Below are 22,498 nucleotides of genomic sequence, written 5' to 3' on the forward strand. Positions count from 1 at the left end.
CCAAAACAAACTTGAAGCAGTCAGATTGCTTGACTGATTGTAGTCAAATTTTCAGTCATAGTTGTGAAATTGGTCTTTGGCGGTTGTGTAAATTGACAGCCCGTTTTACACTTTTCTTTTCCATTAAAGTCAACAAGAAGAAAATTGGACGGGTTGCCGATTCACCATCACCCATTTTGCACCATCACTGAAGACCAATTTCACCCCCAGTGAACCCAGAATTCAGGACATACTAGAACAAGTGGTTTTTCCATTATTGTTTTACGAGTGAGGAAAGGACAGTTTTTTTTTGGTTACAAAGACATGGAAAACCTGTACAAAACTTACCCATGTAAGGAACCCATGGTCTTCTTTAGTTTATTAGGGTTTAACAGTTTTTATATCATACGTAATGGATAAACTTTTAGCGTTAGTATTTTCGACAAAGACAGTTATCTTTTTTAAGTTTGGAGGTTCTGCTGTGTCCCTAGTGAAGTTCTTAAAGCATTATTAGTGTGCGGGGAGGGCAGAAAAGACATTTCTTACTTTGTGAGGACTTCGAGATCCTCAGAGTACAAAAACTTGTTAAACAAAATAAATGTGATAATTATTTCTGAAGTAATTGGATTTCCTTTTTAAAGACGTATACGTTCCTCATGTGTCCATCACAGCTGTTGCCCATATATCACTTAATATCTATGATGCTTGGCATGTTTCAATGCAAGGAAATATTGAAGTTGAATTTCAAGTAAGCCATAAATTTTAAAACCTATATGCGACACTTTTCATTTTTAACATGTGTATGGTCTGTAGGCTTCCACAACTACCTCTTGGTGTTGAGCCTCCTCCTTCAGTAGCAGGGCTGAATGATTTGGCTGCAAAATTCTCCATAGCCTCTAATATTGCTCCATGATGGCTAGCAGGATTGTACAATTTAGTTGGGCAGGATTTAATTTACACGTTTCTTTTCTTTTTACAACAAAGGGCTTCATTAATGCAAAGTGCTCCTTCAAGAACACAAAGCAGTTCAGTTGAGAAGTAGCAGAATATGTCTATTGAAGAAATCTGAGTTCAAATGCCAGATGAAGCTGAAATTCAGTCTTCTCCTTCAGCTGAAATTTCAATATATATCAGTGGAGATATCAGGCTATCAAAATCAACATTTCCATCCCAGTGTTTTTAGAAGATGTTATTACAGATCTCACTATAAATTATCTCTAGACCATGTGTTAACCTTTTAATGATTGCAACACCATTTTTCATTAAGTTAGCTTTGAATATTACATTGCAAATTGAGCCATGTTCATCTCTCTTTTGTCTCAGCTCCAAGCAGATTTTCTTCTGCAATCTACTTATTTTGAAGTATTGTATTTTGTCTTTGAATGATTTAAACAAGAGCCTATGTAACAGTTTATTCTCAAGTTAACATGGCATGTGAAGTTACTTAGTTATCTTTAGCTTACAGTTTCTTTCATATATAATTATGTCCCCTGCCTGCTCGCAGAGAATGTAGCCACACCACATCCATTTATTTTATAATTTAACGGGGTAAAATTGTTTATTTCCCCCTCAATCTTATTTCCAAGAACAAGCAGAGTTTCGATATACTGTCTTTATAACTCAATGTCTAGGACTTCAAACTATCTTGGTTCTTCTTTGAAGCTTAATACCTCTTTATGTCCATGACAAATGTGGAGGCTAAAATTAGACACTGAACTTCAAGTATGGCCAATCAATACCTGGAGGCTATGGAAAAGTTTGCAGCCAAGATCATTCAGCCTGCCACTGAAGGAGGAGGCTCAACACCAAAAGGTAGTTGCAGAGGTCTATAGGCCAAACACATGTTAAAAATGAATAGAGTCACATATAGATTTTGAAATTTATGGCTTACCTGAAATTCAACTTTAATATTTCCTTGTATTGAAATATAGACTACTGATATCATTCCCCTGGGCCTCAGTAATATGGATGTACCCAGATATCCTATTTCTAAAGGCAATCGCTGCTTTACTGAATGTAGCAATGCTTCCAAATATCATTCTTCTCTTGCTCCATTTTAATATATACAACATTGTGTAATTTATCATTTTAAAACTATGTATTATTTTACATTCCTCAATATTAAAGTAATTTCTTTTTTGACTGTTCTAAGTCCCAACTGATCTCTGTAGCCCCCCATGTGGAGCCTGTATCTAATATTGAAATTCTTCTGTGACAAGTGTTTGACTTTTATTGCTTTTTATTCTCAATAATACTTTGCTCAGTGGTTTTTGCTTTGAGTTCTGTACTTTTGTCTAATTTTTTTCTTTTGCTTGTAGAACACTATTAAGAATGTCAAGAAAAACAGAATGGTTGCACAGTGCATTGGAGCACTGATGTGTGGTGCCACAGAATGGTGCCATGCATCACTCCACTGTACACCCAATCTTAGCTGTGATAATGTGGGGAGACACTGAGTTGAGACCAAGTAACTTCCCACAGGGATGAAGAGTAAAATTAAAAGGTGAATGGTTTCCTAGCATCTCCTTGAAGAGTGGCATAGGTAGAGGTCTGGGAGCAGGTCGCTCACGTATCTTCTTGACCACAGGTGTGCCCAACATGACCTGAAGAGGGAGAAAATAGAGGAAAGAAAAGCAAGTGGATGACAAAACTTTCCATGGGATCAAGAAAGTTAATCTCTCAGAATTATGTTATTTCAGATTTCAAAAAAACATTTACCAAACATTGAATATTTTAACCGGAGTAAAACATTGTACAGTTGTAACACAAATTTATTCTTCACGAATGTACCCATCGCATGCTGCCTACTTGAGTATCAAAAATTAATGGCTGTAAGGCTAGTCACATACTGTTAAAGTGGATCAATAGTCCCTGAGAGCCGAGATTTTATTTTGTACATTGCAGAATCCACAGGCTCATTTCAATGCCAAGAACAGGGAAAACGAGATAATGGAAGTTTCCCAAGAAGGCACTGTGACTTTCCTGTCAGCTGAAGGCCAGCGTGAAGAGGATAGGCAAACTGAAGGTCCACCCCCTCCACCCCCCCAGGTACGTTTAAATAAAATTTAAATGTAAATAAAATTTACAAGGAATTAACCAATTAAAGAGGAAGCTACAACTGAGGAACAACATTGTGAATGTCTTTGGAGAGCATCGAACGGCATCTCAATCCATTATGCCAAGACTGAAAGAACAGGGGTCAAGAGACAAGCAAAAAGGAAAGGAAAGGAAAGGAAACCCAAGGTGCAGGCATGAGCCTGCAGGCAAGTGCGGGAGCAGCCCAGCACCAACCCCTTGCTTTGCTAGTTGCTGAAATGAGGGAGGTGCAACATGAGCTGGTTGCAAGGAGACTGATCCTTTGTGCTTCTCCATGACACCATCCTCAAGTACTTCCCCACAAGGACGGAAAGAAATTGAACATTGTGGCATGCCTGCAAGGAAGTGGAGCTATGTTTCAGGCCACAGCTGCTCAGTATTCTTATGAATATACCAGCCATACGCTGGATGGTAGATGCAAGTTTTCTTACAGCAATTGGCACAGTTCTGCATCTGTCTCTCTGCTGACAGTTCATGAGGAGGCAATTTCCCACAGTCACTGTCAGGTGGGTGCATCAGGGCTTGCAGAATTAGTTGGTGACATCTTGGCAAGTGCTGCCAATGAGGCTATGCTATCCCTTTATTATTTGATATGCCTTTCATGCAGTGCTACTAAAAGCACAACACGCTGCAATTGAGATACTTCTGAGGAGATTTCACATAACCTAATAGTGTCGATAGGTCTCCTGTCCCAGGTCCTTTGGGAAGAAAAGCCTTTACCTGCACTGTCTGCCAAAGCAAAAATATTCACCTCTGTCTCGAGATGTGGGTGTGTGGGTACTGGCGAGAGAGTGGTACCCATGGGTATCACAGAACATCTCTTGCACAGCCTGATCTGCCTGGCATTCTCTGTAAGCTTCCCTCTTCTTCCAAATAAATCTGAGAGGGGGATTTCCATCAGTACCACTAATTGTAACGGGGACAAAAAATAAATAATGCACAACATTTGCCATAACAGTTCTGAGAACCTAAGTGCCAGCAGGAAAAATACACTTACGTCAATATTATCGTGTCTGCCAGTATAAGTACCACCACCCAGCAACCTTAAACACTCATGTCCCAAGAATGTGATTTAACATATCGACATTCTGCACATCAGAATGGCATAAACGACATGCAGGAAAAACACCCCTCAAGTTAATATTTAAATGAAACCACTGTCTGTTTGAGGTTGGTGCTTTCATCACTGACCATTGTAAACTAGGGGGTACAAGTAAACGGAGGGGTAGGACTGCCACACATTTTCTGCACCCAGTCAGCTGATTACTACCTAAAAATCGAACGGCCTGCAGCAGGAAACCCGGGCTGTACTTCACACATGATTTTCTTCTTGATTTTTATTTCAGATGACCAATCACACCCATAAAATACAAAACTGTGCCTTTCCCAATAGCTAATCAGTGTACTTCTGTTTTTGTAAACCATACATTCATTATACCTACTGCATGCAATAACAACTTGCATTTATATAGCACCTTTAATAGGCCCTCACTAAATACGAAGAAAGGCGAACAGGGACTTTTAGTGAAAGAGCAACAAAAATGGTTTCTGTAGGCACATTAGTAGTAAAAAGATGATCAAGGTTGGGGTCGTCATGCTGGGAGATAAAGGAGGCAAGCTTGCAGTGGAGAATGAGGGAATGGTAGAGATACTAAATAAGAACTTTGTCTCATTTTTTGCAGTGGAGGTGGATATTGGGATTGCAGAACTGCCAGAGCTGATTTCTTAAAACACCTTAGGATGTTTCTCTACATTAAAAGGTGCTATATAAATGCAAATTGTTGTTATTCAAAGAGAGGTGGGACTAAGGAAGTTACTCGAACTTAAGATAGACAAATCATTAAGACCCAATGGTTTACATTCAAGAATCCCGAGGGAACCTAAGGAAGAAACACTGGAGGCTCTGACAATAATTTTCCAAAATTCTGTGAAAAAGAGAAACACCAGAGGACTGGGAGGCAGCAAATGCAACACCCGTCTTCAAAACAGGAGAAAATGATAAACCAGGAAATTATAGGCCGTTAGTCTACCTTCTTGTTGTCCTAGCATTTGTAACCACTGATAATATATTTCTCTTCAAAATACATCTTTTTTATTTGCTCTTGGGATGTGTGCAATACTGGCAAGATCGCAGTCATTGCCCACTCCTAGTTTCCCGGAGAAGGTGGTGATGAACCACTAGCAATTATTTATACAACTGAAGAGCTTGCTAGGCCACTTCAGAGAGCATTAAGAGTCAACCATGTTGCGTCGGACTGAAATTATTTGTAGGCCGGCATATTGGAGGTGAACAGGTTCCCTTCCCTGAAGGTCAGTAATGAACCAACTGGGTTTTTATAACAAACTTGCAGCTTTCCTGGTGCTTTTTTTTCTGGTGCCAGTCTACAAATTATCTGATTAACTGAATTCAATTTCACTTGCCATGGTAGGATTGGGGTGCTAGTCCAGTATTGTAACCACTACACTTACATACCCATAAACAATAAATATCCATATACTCAATTTGACTTTGGAGATCTAAGCTACTTGCTCCTATAACGTCCCTTGATAAGCTATTCCAATGAGAAACATCTCAGCTCTGTGAATCTATCCTCTAATTTATTATTTAGTTCCTTAATAATTCTAACAGCTTCTGTACCTTTTCCAGCTCCGCTACAAATGATCCCTAAATTTACACCATGCAATACCAGCGTTCAAACACAATACATTCCAGAAATGTGCACAGTATTCCAAGTGACGCCTGATCAATGCTCTATATTGTTACAGGATAACCTTATTAAAATAACGAAGACACAACTTATTAACTCCATAAAAGTAGGCTCCAGCTAAGACAGAGAAAAAGAGAGAGATGGATGGATAGATTTCGGAACTGCTATCATTTAAGTCTCTGATGGAGTGCTCGGTCTGCTGTGCAATTAATCTGCAGGAGGAAGTAGATAGGCCAACAGGATGGGCAGATCTGTGACAGATGTTGTGCAATTTGGAAGGTGGCGATGTAATATACTTTAGAAGTAAGAAAAAGGAATGGAAATACACCTGTATGTTCTCCTGCAGTCTCTCATAATTCTCATCACAATCTGCTATACTCCCATAATTTAGTGTTATCAGCACATTGTCCACTCAGTTCCGAAGTGTAGATCATTATGCATATAGTAAAAAAGGGCAGCCCCAACACAAACCCCTGTAGAATACCTCTCACACCTTTCTAGTCCAAGAAACTACCTTTCACCCTTTCCCTTTTTAAATGGTGGAGAGGATCCTTGATGTGTAGATACATTCGTCCTTAAAGGTGGCAGTGCAAGTAGATAAAGCTATGCAAAAGGCAAACAGAATCCTTGGCCGTGATTTTGCCATCGGAATGGCTTGGGCATTGTAGGGATGCTTTATGGTGCTGATGTGGGGTGGTGTCAACCTGGCGCATCATGTGGCAGCCAGGGTGTACAGCGTCAAGTGAAGTAAATCTGGCCATGGTGATGCCATCGCTGGCCTCCCAGGCAGCAATGTTGTCGGTTCTGATGCCCGGTGTCTGTGCAGCATCAGGTGATTGCAGAGAAGGTTGGTACTGTTGTTGGTGTGCCTGGTGATGTTGGTGTTGGGGCTGATCATGGAGGGATTCAGAGGATCAAGGTGAGATTTTTTCAAGCATTTAACTATCTTAAATGCCTCCCCCGCCGCTTGGTGTCGGGTCTGTTTTGAAATCGCAGACCTGATACTTTGGAAACTTACATGGAGGCGGGTTTGGAGCGGGCTCCCAACCTGCTGTCAATCATTTCGATTTTGACAGTGGACCTGCCTCTGAACCCGCCCTCTGAGCGCCGGCAAAATTACAGCCCTTGGTTTTATACCTATAGGCACAGGAATACAAAAGCAAGGAGGTAGAAGTCCTTAATTTAGGACAAACCATTATAAGAGGAAAATAAAAACAATGGTAAAGAACCGGAGTACATTCACTAGGATGCTATCAGGGCTGGAGCATTATAGTATAAAAACCAATGAGTTATAAAGTTAGGGCTTTTGTCATTAGAGATGACAAAGTTAAGAGTGACCTGAGGGAAATCATAAGATTTTGAAGGGTTATGATAGGTTAAGTAGTGTTTCCATTGATCAGCAAGACAATAATGGGAGTTCACAAATTTAAGATAATCACAGAAAAAATAAAAGGGCAGGATAGAAAAAGATTATGTACAGAGAGGATGGTTAGAATGTGGAATTTTCTGTCACAAATTGTTCTTGAAGCAGAATCCATGACGTCTTTTAGAAGGGAATTAGCCGTTTGAAAAAATTTATTATTATAAGATATGGGAGAGAAGTAGCAGAGTATGATTAGATAGCTCATGGAGACAAATATTGGCACAAACTTAAGGGAATGGATGGCCTGTTTCTGTGCTATCACATCGTATGATTCCATGCAGAATTAAAATCTGTCATTTTGCCACATTTTATATCATGGCCTAGTGACCTCCTTGAAGTATGACATTAAAAAAAGGCTGCAGCTAGGATTTCGGGCAAAGTCTAATTTTGAAATTGTCAAATGTTTCAATTCCACTATTAAGACCTATGCTTGAGAAGAACTGAAAATAGCATTTATATAATCAAATTTCTTTGAAGTGATGCTTTATTGAGCAAGCAACAGAGGCGGTAGTGGAAGAGACGGTGCTGTGGAATGCCACCATTTTTAGCGCAGGAAGGCTGAACACAATCCACAGAAATATGAGGATCTGGAAAGAGAAGGGATTCAATGATGTGACTGACCACAACCATAAAGGAGAACATTGTGTTCCACTAGCATCTTAGAAACCACACACCCGAAGGAACCATACGCAGCTAAAGGTCACTAGCCTCTTTAGCTTGGAGCACGGGAAAGATGAAAGGTCGACTTTCAAGACATCACTTATGAACCTTAAGCATCGTGCCCATGCATGCTGTTCCTTATGTAACATGCAGGTAAATGGGAATGAGACACATTATTTGATGTTAGCTGGGTTTTCCACTGTGCGCTCAACAGCCCTTGATTTTCCATTCAAATGAATGGGGGGAAATTACAGGCTGGCCAGAGCACAAATGAAAAACCCTGGCCTTTTAGTTTAAACCCTACTCATAGATCTATCTTACCACTCGCGATGCATTAACTCACATCAATAAATACCTATTAACTTCTGCTAAAGTGATTATGCAGGTCTTGTTATATTATGGAACATCACACAGATAAATCCAAAAACATCAATGATAATATACTTTATGCAAAACAAGTACCACAACAGCGTAGACCAATAAAGAGATTCAAGCACCTCCATTTACACAGTGCAACACATTACTACCTTTTGGGAATTCACATGTCACAGAAGTAGCACCGCTGGTACAATAAGGCAAATTGGAGACAGTTATATAATGTACCTTGCTTTCAAATCCCTCCATGACCTCGCCCCTCCCTAGCTCTGTAACCTCCTCCAGCCCCACAACCCTCTGAGATATCTGCACTACTCTAATTCTGGCCTCTTGAGCAACCCCAATTTCAATCGCTCCACCATTGGTGGCCGTACCTTCAGCTGCCAAGGCCCTAAGCTCTTGAATTCCCTCCCTAAAGCTCTCTACCTCACTTTCCTCCTTTAAGATGCTCCTTAAAACCTACCTCTGCCCTAATATCTCCTTATGTGGCTCGGTGTCAAGATTTGTTTTATAACGCTCCTGTGAAGCACCTTGGGACGTTTAACTCTGTTAAAGGCACTATATAAATAAAAGTTGTTTTTGTTGTAGTTACAGACCTCAACAACACCTGGAGCAGAAAGAATATCCAAAGGTTGGTAGGCACATGTTGGAACACAATGACACATTTCAATTTCAACACAGGATTATACACTCTCTGAGGCTTAATCTTGGAAGTCTCTCTCAAATGTTTCTAAAAGTACCAGATTGTAATCAAGTCTCTGATACCCAATCATATATATTTGGTATTTGTTCTGCCGTGATCTACAGTATATTTTTATTTTTAAAAATCCAGGTCCAAAAATTATGCCACAAGATAGTTGCATCTGAACAGAATGCATTCATCTGAATTGCTTCCATTTATTTTTGATGCAGAAAGTGCAAGCATTACAGCAATTGCAGCAGTAAATATATCTTAAGTTAGGCTCCATTTAATAACACAAGAAAACACAAATAAGAAAAGTCCATTGGTTCCCTCAAGACAAATACAGCACAATACTTCTTTATCTTCCATTTTTTTTTAAAATAGGTGGAAATATTATTGGCTATCACAACAAATAGAATGTTGTGAATGTGTCAGGAAAGCTCCATTTTATTTTAAATGAGAAAAGACTGAGAATTAAAAAAAAGATTTACAACAAATTATTCTATTATAGTACACTTAATATTAATGTTTTGAATTTTCAGTAATATTTTTGAATATTTCCTTATGATCAGCTCTCACCCTGTTAAAATTGATCAATAGCTTGTGCTCCAATCAACAGTTACTTGTGGAATAATGTGACAGCATGAGAAAACATCACTTGTATTTACTGAAGTTGAATTTATTATGGATCCTTATGACATGAAATGCAACTTTCTTTCTCTTTAAGTTAAATATAGCAGCTCTCTTTCCTTTTCCATTTTAACATGAAGAGGAGACCAATTTAGTCTCAAAGTTGGTGCAGGATTTTTCAGTTAAATAAGATAACTTTTATTTCAGAACATTATTTGTTTTTACTTCGACTCTAATTTCCTCCCCATCTCTCTTGAAACAGCCTCATGTTGCAGTTTAGATACAAAGGCTGCGATTTCGCCATCGGAGGCGGGATTGTGGCGGGAGAGGTCGTTGGCAGGTCCCGGTCCCGGCTCCAGCTGCTCTGTGAAAAGGATTTTCCATTGATTAGGTTTGTTAAGCCTGCCCTGAGTGTTTGCCAGCCAATTAAAAGGAAGCGGGTCTGATGACATCATTTGATGATGCATCGTCAGCCGGTTTCCTTAAAGGGACCATGGTCACATTCATTTTGACAGTTGTTCTGTCAGTGTTCTACAGCATTGAGGTGCTGCAAACACTGACAAGCACTGCACAAAGGTGCACGGCTGTACCCAGGCTCTCCCATGACTTCCTCCATATGCTTATGGAGGGAGTCACAGCATGCAGGGAAGTTCTCTTCCCTTCCAAGGGTGGAAGAGACCTCCCCAGGAGACCAACGTAGCCTGGTTGCACGTTGCACAGGAGAGCACAAGCAGGGATGTTGTCAGGAGGACCAGGCTGCAGTGGTGCAAACCTTACAATGATCTCAGATCACAAAACGTTACTGCAAATCCACACCCAACCTCATCCTGCTGTGCCACTCATCACATCCCCATCACTCTGCCTTCCCTACCCTACTCCTGCACATACTTACTCACACCAACTTACCTTGTACCTCTACCCACCCCTCTCTATCTACATTATCACTTCCCCATCTCAGTAGCTCTTATGTTCATTAATAAATAGACATTCTTATTATGAACACAGCTAGCTTTTGCTAGACACTTTTATTGAGCACAAGTGGACTAGGTACAGTATCTGTAGAGGCTTCCATCTTGACTGCTGCCTTGTGGGTAGCCTAGTGCCTCATGGGTAATGTAGTCTTAATATACATACAGCTGGGTAGTGTAGTCTTATACATACAGCTATATACAGCTCTACGGCTCCACCTAGTGTCCACTATAGAATGACATGTTATTGATCATTACATCCCCCTTTCTTTGAGGTTTAACAAAATCAATATCAATGAACTTTCAAGAAAACAATAAAGATAATATCAGTAACACTTTTGTTCGCACTCTATAAACATAAACATTTTCAAAACAGTCAACACATTTTCAAAGCTTTACATTGTACTCAAAGATTAAGTCTATCAGGCTTTTTTACTTCACGTGTGGATCTTCTCAACACGGGTAAGTCTGATGTGTCTTCATGAGATTGTTCTGGCGGTGAATGACAAGATGCAGTTGCGGCATTGTCATCAATCTGGTCTTGAATAGTCTCTTGTGTTTTTAGGAGGGAACGGCGGTTCCTCCTGAGAATCTGTCCTTCCTCAGTTCTAACAGTGTATGACTAAGTCCTACTTCCTCAAGAACTGTAGCTTTCCTGTTCCATGCATCTGGATCCTCAATCCTGACAACATCATCCCTTGTCAATTGGTGTTTCTGACATGTCTCACATTTGCCTATCATGTTCTCAATGTCCTTATTTATGCCAGGCCAATAAACAGTGTCTCTTGCTCTCCTTTTGCATTTTTCAATTCCGAGGTGTCCCTCATGAATCCTTTTGAGCATATCTTGACGTAGAGCCTGTGGAATGACTATTCTGTTCTGTTTTAGTAATAGTCCACTTGCGACACTCAATTCTGACCTTATGTGAAAATATTTTGGACAGGAACCTTTTGGCCAACCATGATGAATGTTCTCTATTACTGTTTGTAATACTGTATCTTTTACTGTTTCTTCTGCTATTTGCTTTGATTTTGTGTCTGACACGGGCAGCGCAGCAGTGACCATACTCACATGAACATCCACGTCTTCTTCAGTAGAGCTCACATGACTCATTGTAGGTGCTCGGGATAGTGCATCTGCTAACACTATGTATTTGCCTGGTGTGTAGATCAGTTCAAAGTCATATCTTTGCAGCTTCATCATGAGTCGTTGAATCCTTGGAGACATCTCATTCAGGTTCTTTTTTATGATGGCAACCAGAGGGCTGTGGTCTGTCTCAACTGTGAAGGTGGGAAGTCCATTTATGTAGCCATGAAACTTTTCTAGTCCAACTACCAAGCCTAGACATTCCTTTTCAATCTGGGCGTATCGACACTCAGTATCAGTCATAGACCTGGAGGCATAGGCAACAGGCTTCCAATCTTCGCCCTCTGCTTGTAGCAAGACTGCACCTAGGCCATCTTTTGATGCATCCGTTGACACTTTGATTCTTTTTGTTGGGTCAAAGAAGGTGAGTACAGGTGTGGTTGTCAGCACTGTTTTGAGGTTTATCCACTCTTGTTCATGTCTTTCTGTCCATGCGAACTCATTTGTTTTACGTAGCAGGTCTCGCAGACAGGCTGTCTTGGCTGACAAGTTAGGAATGAACTTTCCAATGAAGTTTATCATCCCCATGATGCATAGCACTCCTTTTTTGTCAGTGGGTCGGGGCATTTTGAGTATGGCGTTTACTTTTTCCATATCTGGCTCTATTCCTTTACCAGATAGATTATCTCCTAGGAAAGTGACTTCCTGGACGCCAAACTGACACTTGGCTTTGTTGAGCTTCAGTCCATTCCGGCGTATGTTCTGTAGCACTTTAGTCAGTCTCTCATTGTGTTCTTTCAGTGTGGAGCCCCAGATGATGATGTCATCAACATAGACCCAAACTCCTTCCAGACCTTCAATTATGTGTTCCATCGCTCTATGAAAGATTTCAGATGCAGATATTATCCCGAAAGGCATTCTGAGGAAACAATACCTGCCAAATGGTGTGTTGAAGGTACAGTATTTGGTGCTGTCTTCATCCAGTTTTAGTTGCCAAAATCCTTGTGAGGCATCGAGCTTTGTAAAGTATCTGGCACCTGACATTTCACTGGTGATTTCTTCTCACTTGGGAATCTGGTAGTGTTCACGTTTTATGTTTGCATTTAAGTCCTTTGGATCCATGCATATTCTTAGATCATTGTTCTTTTTCTTTACACATACCATGGAGTTAACCCAGTCTGTTGGCTCTTCGACTTTCCTGATGACTCCTAGTGTGGTCATTCTGTCCAGTTCATTCTTGAGCCGGTCACGCAGGGGTGCTGGAACTCTTCGTGGAGCATGTACCACTGGCTGAGCATCCTCCTTTAGCTGGATCTTGTAAGTGAATGGTAGAACTCCAAATCCTTTGAACACATCCTGGAAATTATTCACTACAGAATCCACCGAGTCATCTGGTCTGCTTATGGCACAGTTTATATGGTAGACTCTCTTGACCAGTTCTAAGTCCTCACAGGCTTTGTCACCCAGTAGTGAATCAAGTCTTTCAGCCACAACAGAAAACATGAGATGATGCACTTTGTCTTTGACTGTCACTTTAAGTCTGCATACACCTGTCCATTATAGTCCTTCAGTAGTACTGACTTTTTCTGTATTTTGGGCTTTTCTTTCATATTATTAATGTCACTCTTACTGATTAAGTTTGCTTTTGCCCCAGTGTCTAGTTTCAATGTAACTAATGCTCCATTTATCTGCAGTGGGATCATCCATTTGTCCACTTTTACTGCATTGACTTTATGTTCAGCATTGTTAATTCCTGAGGGCTGCACATTTTCTGTATCCTTTTTGATATCGTCACATGACACCATTCGTACAAAAAATGTCTCACTTAAATCAGTGTCCTCAATTACATTAACTCGTTGCCCTTTCTTAGTTTTTACTTTTGAAAAGCATTGTTTGGCAAAGTGATTCTTTCCATTACACTTTGTGCACATTTTTCCAAACGCTGGGCATTGTCTTAACTGGTGTTTGTAACCACAGCATTTACAATTAAAAATTTCATCCTCCGATTGCTTTTCATTTCTGCTCTGCCCACGTTTCTTCCCCTTGTAGGACACAGCACCGACAGCAGCATTATCACTCATTACAATCGCATCATTATTGATTTCACTGAAAGTCTTCGCGTGCTTTCGAGCTAGCTCGCTGGCTTGGCATATTTTCACCGCATTTTCCAAATTTAGTTCGGTTTCTCTCAACAGACGTTCCCTGACTTTTTTATCATGAATACCAAACACAATCTGGTCACGAATCATGGGTGCTTTGAGCTCAGAGAAATTACATGTCTGTGCTTTCAGTTTCAGATCAGTTATAAAGCTATCAAAAGTCTCATTTTGCTGCTGTGTCTGAGAACGGAAGATGTATCTTTCATAGGTCTCATTCTTTTTGGGAGAGCAATGTGCATCAATTTTTTTTAGCACATCTTCTAATTTTTCTCTGTTCTCCTCTGGATTAAATACAAATGTATTAAATACCTCTATCGCCTGTGGGCCTGCAACCGTAAGCAGCAACGCTATCTTCCTTGCGTCTGGCTTCGTACCGAATCCGATGGCTGCAATGTAGAGTTCGAATTGTTGTTTAAAAATCCGCCAATTGTAGTCGACATTTCCCTTGAGATTCAAATGCTCTGGTGGCTTCAAATTCTCCATGTTGCTTTTCACAATTTTCAGCAGATCTTCACCATCCTGGTACCATCTTATGTTCATTAATAAATAGACATTCTTATTATGAACACAGCTAGCTTTTGCTAGACACTTTTATTGAGCACATGTGGACTAGGTACAGTATCTGTAGAGGCTTCCATCTTGACTGCTGCCTTGTGGGTAGCCTAGTGCCTCATGGGTAATGTAGTCTTAATATACATACAGCTGGGTAGTGTAGTCTTATACATACAGCTATATACAGCTCTACGGCGCCACCTAGTGTCCACTATAGAATGACATGTTAAATGATCATTACAGTAGCCACCCCTCACACTCACCCTCATCCTAGTGCAATCATACCAACAAACAACACACTTGAGTGTTTTATGCAATGTTCATGTAAATTTTCTGGTAATGTGTTGTCAAACATTGAAATCTATATCGTCAACACTTTACCTTATTGGAAGCATCTGTGCTCACCTTTGGAAGTGACTTAGTGAGTTCCTGTGAATATTGAGACATAACAGTAGCCCCCCGCCCCCCGCCCCCCCCGGGCAGCAATGTTGTCAGGTGCTGATGCCGTGTCCTGTGCAGCATCAGGTGAATGCGGAGAAGGTTGGTGTTGTTGTTGGTGATGGGGCTGGTATTCAGAGGAGCAAGGTGAGATTTTTTTCAAGGGCTCCGATGTTGCTGGAATAGATGGCAGCTGCAGTTGAGATGACAGAAGCGATCTGTCAATGGTGAGAGAGCTTGCTTCAAGGAGGTGACAGTGGATAGAGTTTACTCCAAACACTTCCAAACGGCATACAGCTCAAAAGTGTCTTCCAAGTCCTGAAGGCTCAAGCTTCTGACATTGGAAAGTGAACAGCTGTGAAATGGGGAGACATAGAGAACCCGACCTACTTACCTGACGTGATCTCCGAACGTCGGGGACCTCGTTAAAAAAGTGGTAAAATAGAAATAGGCTGGCAAAATAGTAGTTAACGAGCATTTAACTATCTTAAATGACTCCCCCGCCACTTGGTGTCGGGTCTGTTCTGAAATCGCAGACCCGACACTTTGGAAACTTACATGGAGGCGGGTTTCGGAGTGGGCTCCCAACCCGCTGTCAATCATTTCCAGTTTGACAGTGGACCCACCTCCAAACCCGCACTCTGAGCGCCGGCAAAATTCAGCCCACAGTTTGGGGTTTGGGCCAGTATATCACTCAAGTGGGAATTCTTAAAGTGTGAGCTTAGGCATAATTGACCACACCATACTCCTCCAACGTCTCTCCTTTGCAACCATCTTCAGCTCTTACTGTTTCAGTGTGTCAATTTCAACATTTTTATCTTTGCTCCAACCTACCTTAGTGATCTCTTCTTGCCTTCCATCCCTGAAAGCATCCTTTATTTTTCTAGCACTGGATTTCTCCTCATCCCTCGCTCCCTATTCTCCATCATTAGAAGCCACTCATTCAGCACTATGCTACTGCCCTTTGAAATTCTCTACCTAATTCCCTCTGCCTTGCCATCTCTCTTCCTGCTTACAAAAATCTTCCTCAACCCCCCTCTAAGTTCAGGAGTGGGACCCCCTGGTTTATATTTTTCTACGTTTCTACGTTCTAGTCCAGTGGCACAGAGACAAATTGCAGCTTCTCTTATCACCACCCCTGATGAGATCAGCTAACTCAGAACAGGCTTTTAGAATTATTTAAATTTTTCTCTGAGGCCAATTGATGAAAACCAACATTTCCAAATGTACTGATAAATTTTTGAATAAAAGCATCAACAATTCAAATAGATTTTAAAACTTATTAAATTAGAAATACAACTGGTTAATGCATTTAATAAGGGTTCATAATAAAATTAAACGGCTTTAACTTCCCATATTTAAATGAACCTTATTTGGGATATTAAAAAAAAACATAGCTCATAGTTTCAATGAACAATAGATCTAATCACATCTATCCAGTCCATACACAGCATTTGAACAGCTTTGTAAAATGTCCTAATATGGAAAAGTCACAACTGACAGGTAAACAGTGTTGGAACCATGCATGCAAATTAAGCAGGCCAACTCTGTCTTCAGCTGCAATCTCTAGATGTATATTATAGACACAAAAGTTCTTATTTTAAGAGGATCTAACATTTTTTTTTAACGTTTGTATGTGGAATTTCATTACAATATGAAATGAAAATGTAAGCAAAGTACTTCAGTTTTCCACTTTCTTTTGTCTACCATCCACGAGGTAACAGTCCAATGAAATGAGTTGTTGCCACGCACCAGGCTTGTGAGAAAACTGGGTACGGCCATGCCATTAAAAAACTGAACCGAATTTGTTCAATTTTTGATTTTAGACTCACAAATATTAAGTGACTGAATGCACATTCAAAAAAATCCTTTATCCTCAGCAATCATTTGTAAGATAACTAAACTTACTAAGGACACATTGAACATAGCATGATGGTACTGTAAATTTTCATCTTGCCATTTCTAGGTACACATATTTTGTAGGATGTTCAAGTCTAACCAACCTGAAAGGCTACTGGACCTTAAAATGCTTTTCTGCTTACTCAGGCCATTAGGAATGCTAATTTGCATATGGCAGACTCTCAGCCTTGCAAGTGATAGACCTTGCTGCGCTAATTTTTTAATGTCCATGTGCACAACAAAAGCATCAATTCATTGAGCTATAATCTAGCTCTATCTTCTAGTTACAGTGGTCTAGATATTTCATGAGCAATTGGAATAGTGCACTGGGTTAGTAAATTATCCTTCCATTACTAAATTAGGAAGACTGAAGCCATCATCTATGTCCCCCGCCACAAACTCTGTACCCTCATCACCGACTTCATCCCCTCCCCACTATCTCAGCCTGAACAAGATTGGCCACAGCCTCTGCTTTCTGTTCAACCTAGAGCTGAGCTTCTAACCCCATATACTCCCCGTTACAAGTACTGCCTACTTATACCTGTTACATTAGCCGCGTCTAACCATACCCCAGTCCAGCTGCCACTAAAACCCTCTTCCCTGCCTTGTCACCTCAAGACTCGACCTCAAATGCTCTCCTGGTTGGCCTCCCATTCTCCACCCTCTATAAACTTTAGCTCATCCAAAACTCTGATGCCCATCTCCTATTCTGCACCAAGTCCTGCTCGCCCAGCATCTCTGTCCTCGCTGTCCTTGTTTTCCAACACCTCAAATTAAAAATGATTTTCCTTGTGTTTAAATCCCTCAATGGCCTTGCCCCTCCCTATCTATGTAATCTTCCCCACTGAATTCTCTGTTCCTCTGACTTTGGTCCATTGTGCAGCCCCACTCACTTCACCCCACCATTAGATGACGTACCCCATGCTCTGGAATTCCCTTCCTAAATGCTTCTGCCTATCCCTATTTCCGTCCCCTCCTTTAAGACCCTTATTAAAACCCATCTCTTTGGACATGCTTATGGTCACTCCTTCTAATATCTCCTTCTTTGGTTTAGTGTCTAATGTTTCCTTATGTCTCTTTGAAGTGCCGTGGAATGTTTATCTACGCTAAAGTATTAAATGCAGATTATTGTTGAGGCTGAATTTAACACAGACAGATGGGATGAGAATCTAGCCTGAAACTTTGTTTAAATTCTTAATTCAGTTTCTGAATACAAGAGAGCGTGCAATTTGTTCACTAATATATAGCATTTTGATAAATAGTCTCACAATCTACACATACTGCAGCTATTACATTTCTTCACTTTGGATAAATTTTTGCTCATCAAAGTGAGGGATATGAATGCTGGGAAATGAGCACTTTTCCACTTTTGGACCTTGCATCAACATCAACCTCTCCCTGGTCAAAAATAGGTATCGGATGAAGGAACTGTAAACTTGTGTGTACACTGCCCAGGTTGCATTAATGCAAATCTTAAAAGAGCATCCTCTACTGCACTGATGTTAAAGTTCTATTTCCTACACAACTCCTTTTTGTTGTCTGAACAAGACTGCCAATATATGAGCAGTTTTGTGTTATAGGTGAATAGGCGAAAGACAGCCATATAGAAGTGATACATATCTGTATTAAAATTTGCCATCATCACCCCTCTCAAAAAATCCACCCTTGACACCTCTGTCCTTGCAGACGACTGCCCCATCTCTAACCTCCCTTTCCTCTCCAAAGTCCTTGAACATTTTGTCGCCTCCCAAATCCATGCCCATCTTTCCTGCAATTCCATGTTTGAATCCCTCCAATCAGGTTTCTTCCCTGCCACAGTACTGAAACGACCCTTATCAGTCACAAATGACATTCTATGTGACTGTGACCGTGGTAAACTATCCCTCCTCATCCATCTCGACCTATCTGCAGCCTTCGGCACAGCTGACCCCACCATCCTCCTCCAATGCCTCTCCTCCTTCGTCCCGCTGGGTGGAACTGACCTCGCCTGGTTCCATTCTTATCTATCAAATCGTAAACAGAGAATCACCTGCAATGGCTTCTCTTCCCACTCCCGCACCATTAACTCTGGAGTCCCCCAAGGATCTATCCTTGGCCCCCTCCTATTTCTCATTTACTTGCTGCCCTTCTGCGATATCATCCAAAAACACAACATCAGGTTCCACATGCACTCTAGCGACACTCAGCTCTATCTCACCAGCACTTCTGTTGACCGCTCCACTGTCTCTGATTTGTCACACTGCTTGTCTGGCATCCAAAATTGAATGAACAGAAATTTCCTCCAACTAAATATCGGAAAGACTGAAGCAACATTTACTGTAATTTTTTTTTGGGTGCGGGACCCCTTTAAGTGGCCCCCAGATGAGCTTCCGGCCACATATCTGCTCTATCACCAAGACTGCCTACTTCCACCTCCATAACATCGCTCGACTCCAACCCTGCCTCAGCTCATCTGCTGCTGAAACCCTCATCCATGCCTTTGTTACCTCTAGACTTGACTGCTCTCCTGGCTGAGCTCCCAGCTTCCACCCTACATAAACTTGTGGTCATCCAAAACTCTGCTACCCGTATCTTAACTTGCACCAAGTCTCATTCACCCATCACCCCTGTGCTTGATGACCTACACTGACTCCCGGTCCGACAATGCCTCAATTTTAAAATCCTCACCCTTGTTTGCAAGTCCCTCCATGGCTTTACCCCTTCCTCTGTAACCTATGTTAAAGGCGCTATATAAATGCAAGTTGTTGTTATATATAAGTGATTACTCATCATCTCCCTAAGCACATTGGGACATTTTTACGAGTTAAAGGTACTACATAAATACAAGTTGTTGTTGCATTACCATCATATTAAACTGAGAGGGTAGTAGTTAAGTCTAATGAACTACAGAAAGACCTAGCTAACATTTGCAAGTGGGCAGAAATATGGCAAATGAAATTCAATATGGGTAAGTGAAAGATGTTACACATTGGAGGAAAGAATGGGGAACATACTCAATGAATGGAGCCTAATTTGATGAGGCTGAATGCCATCTAAGAGGGAAGCGTCTCTATTTAACATATCCAACCATTCTAGAACAGCAATCAACAATGCAACTAAAATGCCGAGTTATATTGCCAAATCAACAGAATTGAGGCTGTCATGTGTTTTAGTCAGGCCACACTGCACGTTCTGGTTGCTGAAACTCAAGGGAAACATATAGACCAGCAGAATAAAGAAGGTTGACTATGAGAAAATATTAGAAAAATAGCGATTCTTCAGCCTTGAAGATGATGAATAAGAAAGGACCTTATAAAAGTATATAAGATGCCAAGTGGAATACAAAAAATGAATCCCGAGTACTATTTCATGTTAAACCATGACTTATTGTTCTCAGGGTGTGAGTGATGCTGGCAATGCCAGATTTATTCCCCATCCCTAGGAGCCCTAAGAATCTGGTTGTGGGCCTTCTGTAACCATTGTTTTTTATAACTGAGTGGCTTCCTATACTACTTCAAAGGGTATTAAGAGTTAGCCGGGTAGTGTGGAAGTGGTGCGAGATGTTAAGTAGAGCACATTACATCCCAACAACTCAATATTGCCTATCCCTTACAATGCCGTCCAGCACATTATTGATGGAGACATTAAATAATGGGGCAATAATGGACAACCTTGCCGCAGTGAATCTTTCATCTACCATTAGCACGGATCTTGGCACACTTTCTGGCTTTTTCATGAGGCACTGGTTTTAAAGCCTTCGGAAAATCAATTAAAATACAAGTGTGATTCCATTAAACCTGATGATATTCAACAATCTTGTATACAGCCACAATGAGTCTTAAACATTCCTCACGAGAGTGAAATGCAGCCGGTCCCTTTCTGATTACACAGTGAGCCTCCAAAATATTTAAACAGCGTGCTGTGACACTATATAAAGATCTACTGATATTGGTGAGATTCCTCAGTAGTTTTCAGGCTTAATGAGGCCCCTATGTGAACAGGAACCACAACTAAGATTTAGAATACCTCTAGGTATGTGTGCCTCAAATAGAATTCTATTCACCAGTTTCAAGCCAAGAAGGTTGTTTTCATCACTGTTCAACAACATAACTGCTCCCCTCCCCTCACCCATAGCAGTTTGTACAGATTTGGCCTGAATACTGTCCACACCTGCAGTGTGAACATTAGCTAATCAATGCAGTACACAGTTAACTTCCTCCCATCAAACTTGTTCCTTCAGTCTGTGTAAACCTGTGAGGCACAGTCCCTAACTTTTCAAATCTCCATGCTGATGGCTTCTTACTATGGCCTGTTAGGTCAGACACCAACTAGGTCCAATGCTGTCTTCAGACCCTGAGACGGTTTGTTGGAAAACAACTTATCAGTCATTGAACAAGCCCAGAGGAATCCTTCTGACCATAGTTAACAACAGACTTTAGCCTATGAAGAAATTACTAATTACTAATTTATTTCACCTAATAGTCTTTCCCTTTACTGTTGCTTTAACAGGGTTCTGCTTCGTAGATGAATGGCTAGCTGAGGCAATTAAATCATCAGCCACATCATCTGCTGTTAATGGGAAATGGCATGCAAGAAGGGCATGCCTCCAAATTAATGCTGAAATAAACTGCTACTAGCTCATCAGAAAACATGTTAGGCTGCAAAGTGGGTAGAATCCCAGCACAGCAGGAATTGCATCCATTTCTGCTCTCAGCTGCTCACTTTATACTGGGAACCTAGGAGCAGAAAAACCAAGTGATTGTGTCCTGTGCAGTATTTGATATTTTCAGTCTCTACCTTTTCCAAACTCATTCCAAACCAGATAATTAACCATCTTTTTGAAACAATTAACACACACACCTTCAGTTATTTTTGTTGAGAGTCGGTTCCTGTATTCACTACTCTATGGGAAATGCAAAGCAAAAGATTCTCTGCATTGCATCAAATATGCTGGGCACATATAATTGTTCTGCTGCAGATTTAACTTTATCATCAGGACTTTTACAGGATTTATGTTGCATCCATAAACCTAAAGAATAGCATTTCTCCAAATAAACCAAAAGACATTACCTAGCATTTGAGGTCTGAAACATTTTCTGCTGCAAATGGTTAAGAATGGTTTCCATAAACACCACAACCTGTCATGTCCTAGTTATTGCAACAAACTATTGTTCAACTACATACTTTAGATATTGGGGCAGATTATCTTGTTCCTACCTTGGGTGTATCAGATTGCCTGGGCACGGAACGTAAAGAAAATCGAGTGGATGGGTTTGCATGACTGTAAGGTAGCCCACCCAATTTATGTCCATTTAAATTAAAAGCATGTAAAAGGCATCGGTCACTGCCCTGCAGATGGTCTGGGGAGAAACCTACTGTGTGTTGACCCACAAACTGGACAAGTAGAGTGAGCTCCACTTCTACTCTGTGAAAGATACTGCTAAAAGATAGTGAAAGATACGGCTAAAAGATAGTGAGGCAGTCCATGCCAGCCTATAGGCTCAGATTGACGAGCGGCAGATAACATTTACACCACATAAATGCCAGGTAATGACCATCTCCAACAAGGTAATGACCATCTCCAACAAGATAATGCCCAACCACCTTCCCGAATTTTAGCCATTGTTGAGTCCCCACCATCAATATCTTAGAGGCTGCCATTCACCAGAAGCTTAACTGGACCAGCTATATCCACACTTTCTGACCTCTCAAAACCACTCTTCTAAGCTTCAAGGCTGAAGTCAAGAGTGTGATGGAATACTCACCACATTTGAGTGGCATGCCCTGCCATCGCTTTTAATATCTACTCCATCTGACACCGGCACACACTGGCTGCAGTATGTACTAAGTAAAGGATGCACTGA

At 40.9% G+C, this 22,498-nt stretch overlaps 1 protein-coding gene across 6 annotated transcripts in view; it reads right to left on the reverse strand.

The window, feature by feature from the left end:
- klhl29 (kelch-like family member 29) overlaps nt 1-22,498 on the reverse strand; it is a 732,755-nt gene that overhangs the window by 179,366 nt on the left and 530,891 nt on the right. The gene's annotated exons all lie outside the window — the stretch shown is intronic.

The sequence above is a fragment of the Somniosus microcephalus genome, chromosome 9 (assembly GCF_052327205.1).
Source record: "Somniosus microcephalus isolate GS21.2 chromosome 9, FLI_Smic_1.0, whole genome shotgun sequence".
NCBI classification, from domain to species: domain Eukaryota; kingdom Metazoa; phylum Chordata; class Chondrichthyes; order Squaliformes; family Somniosidae; genus Somniosus; species Somniosus microcephalus.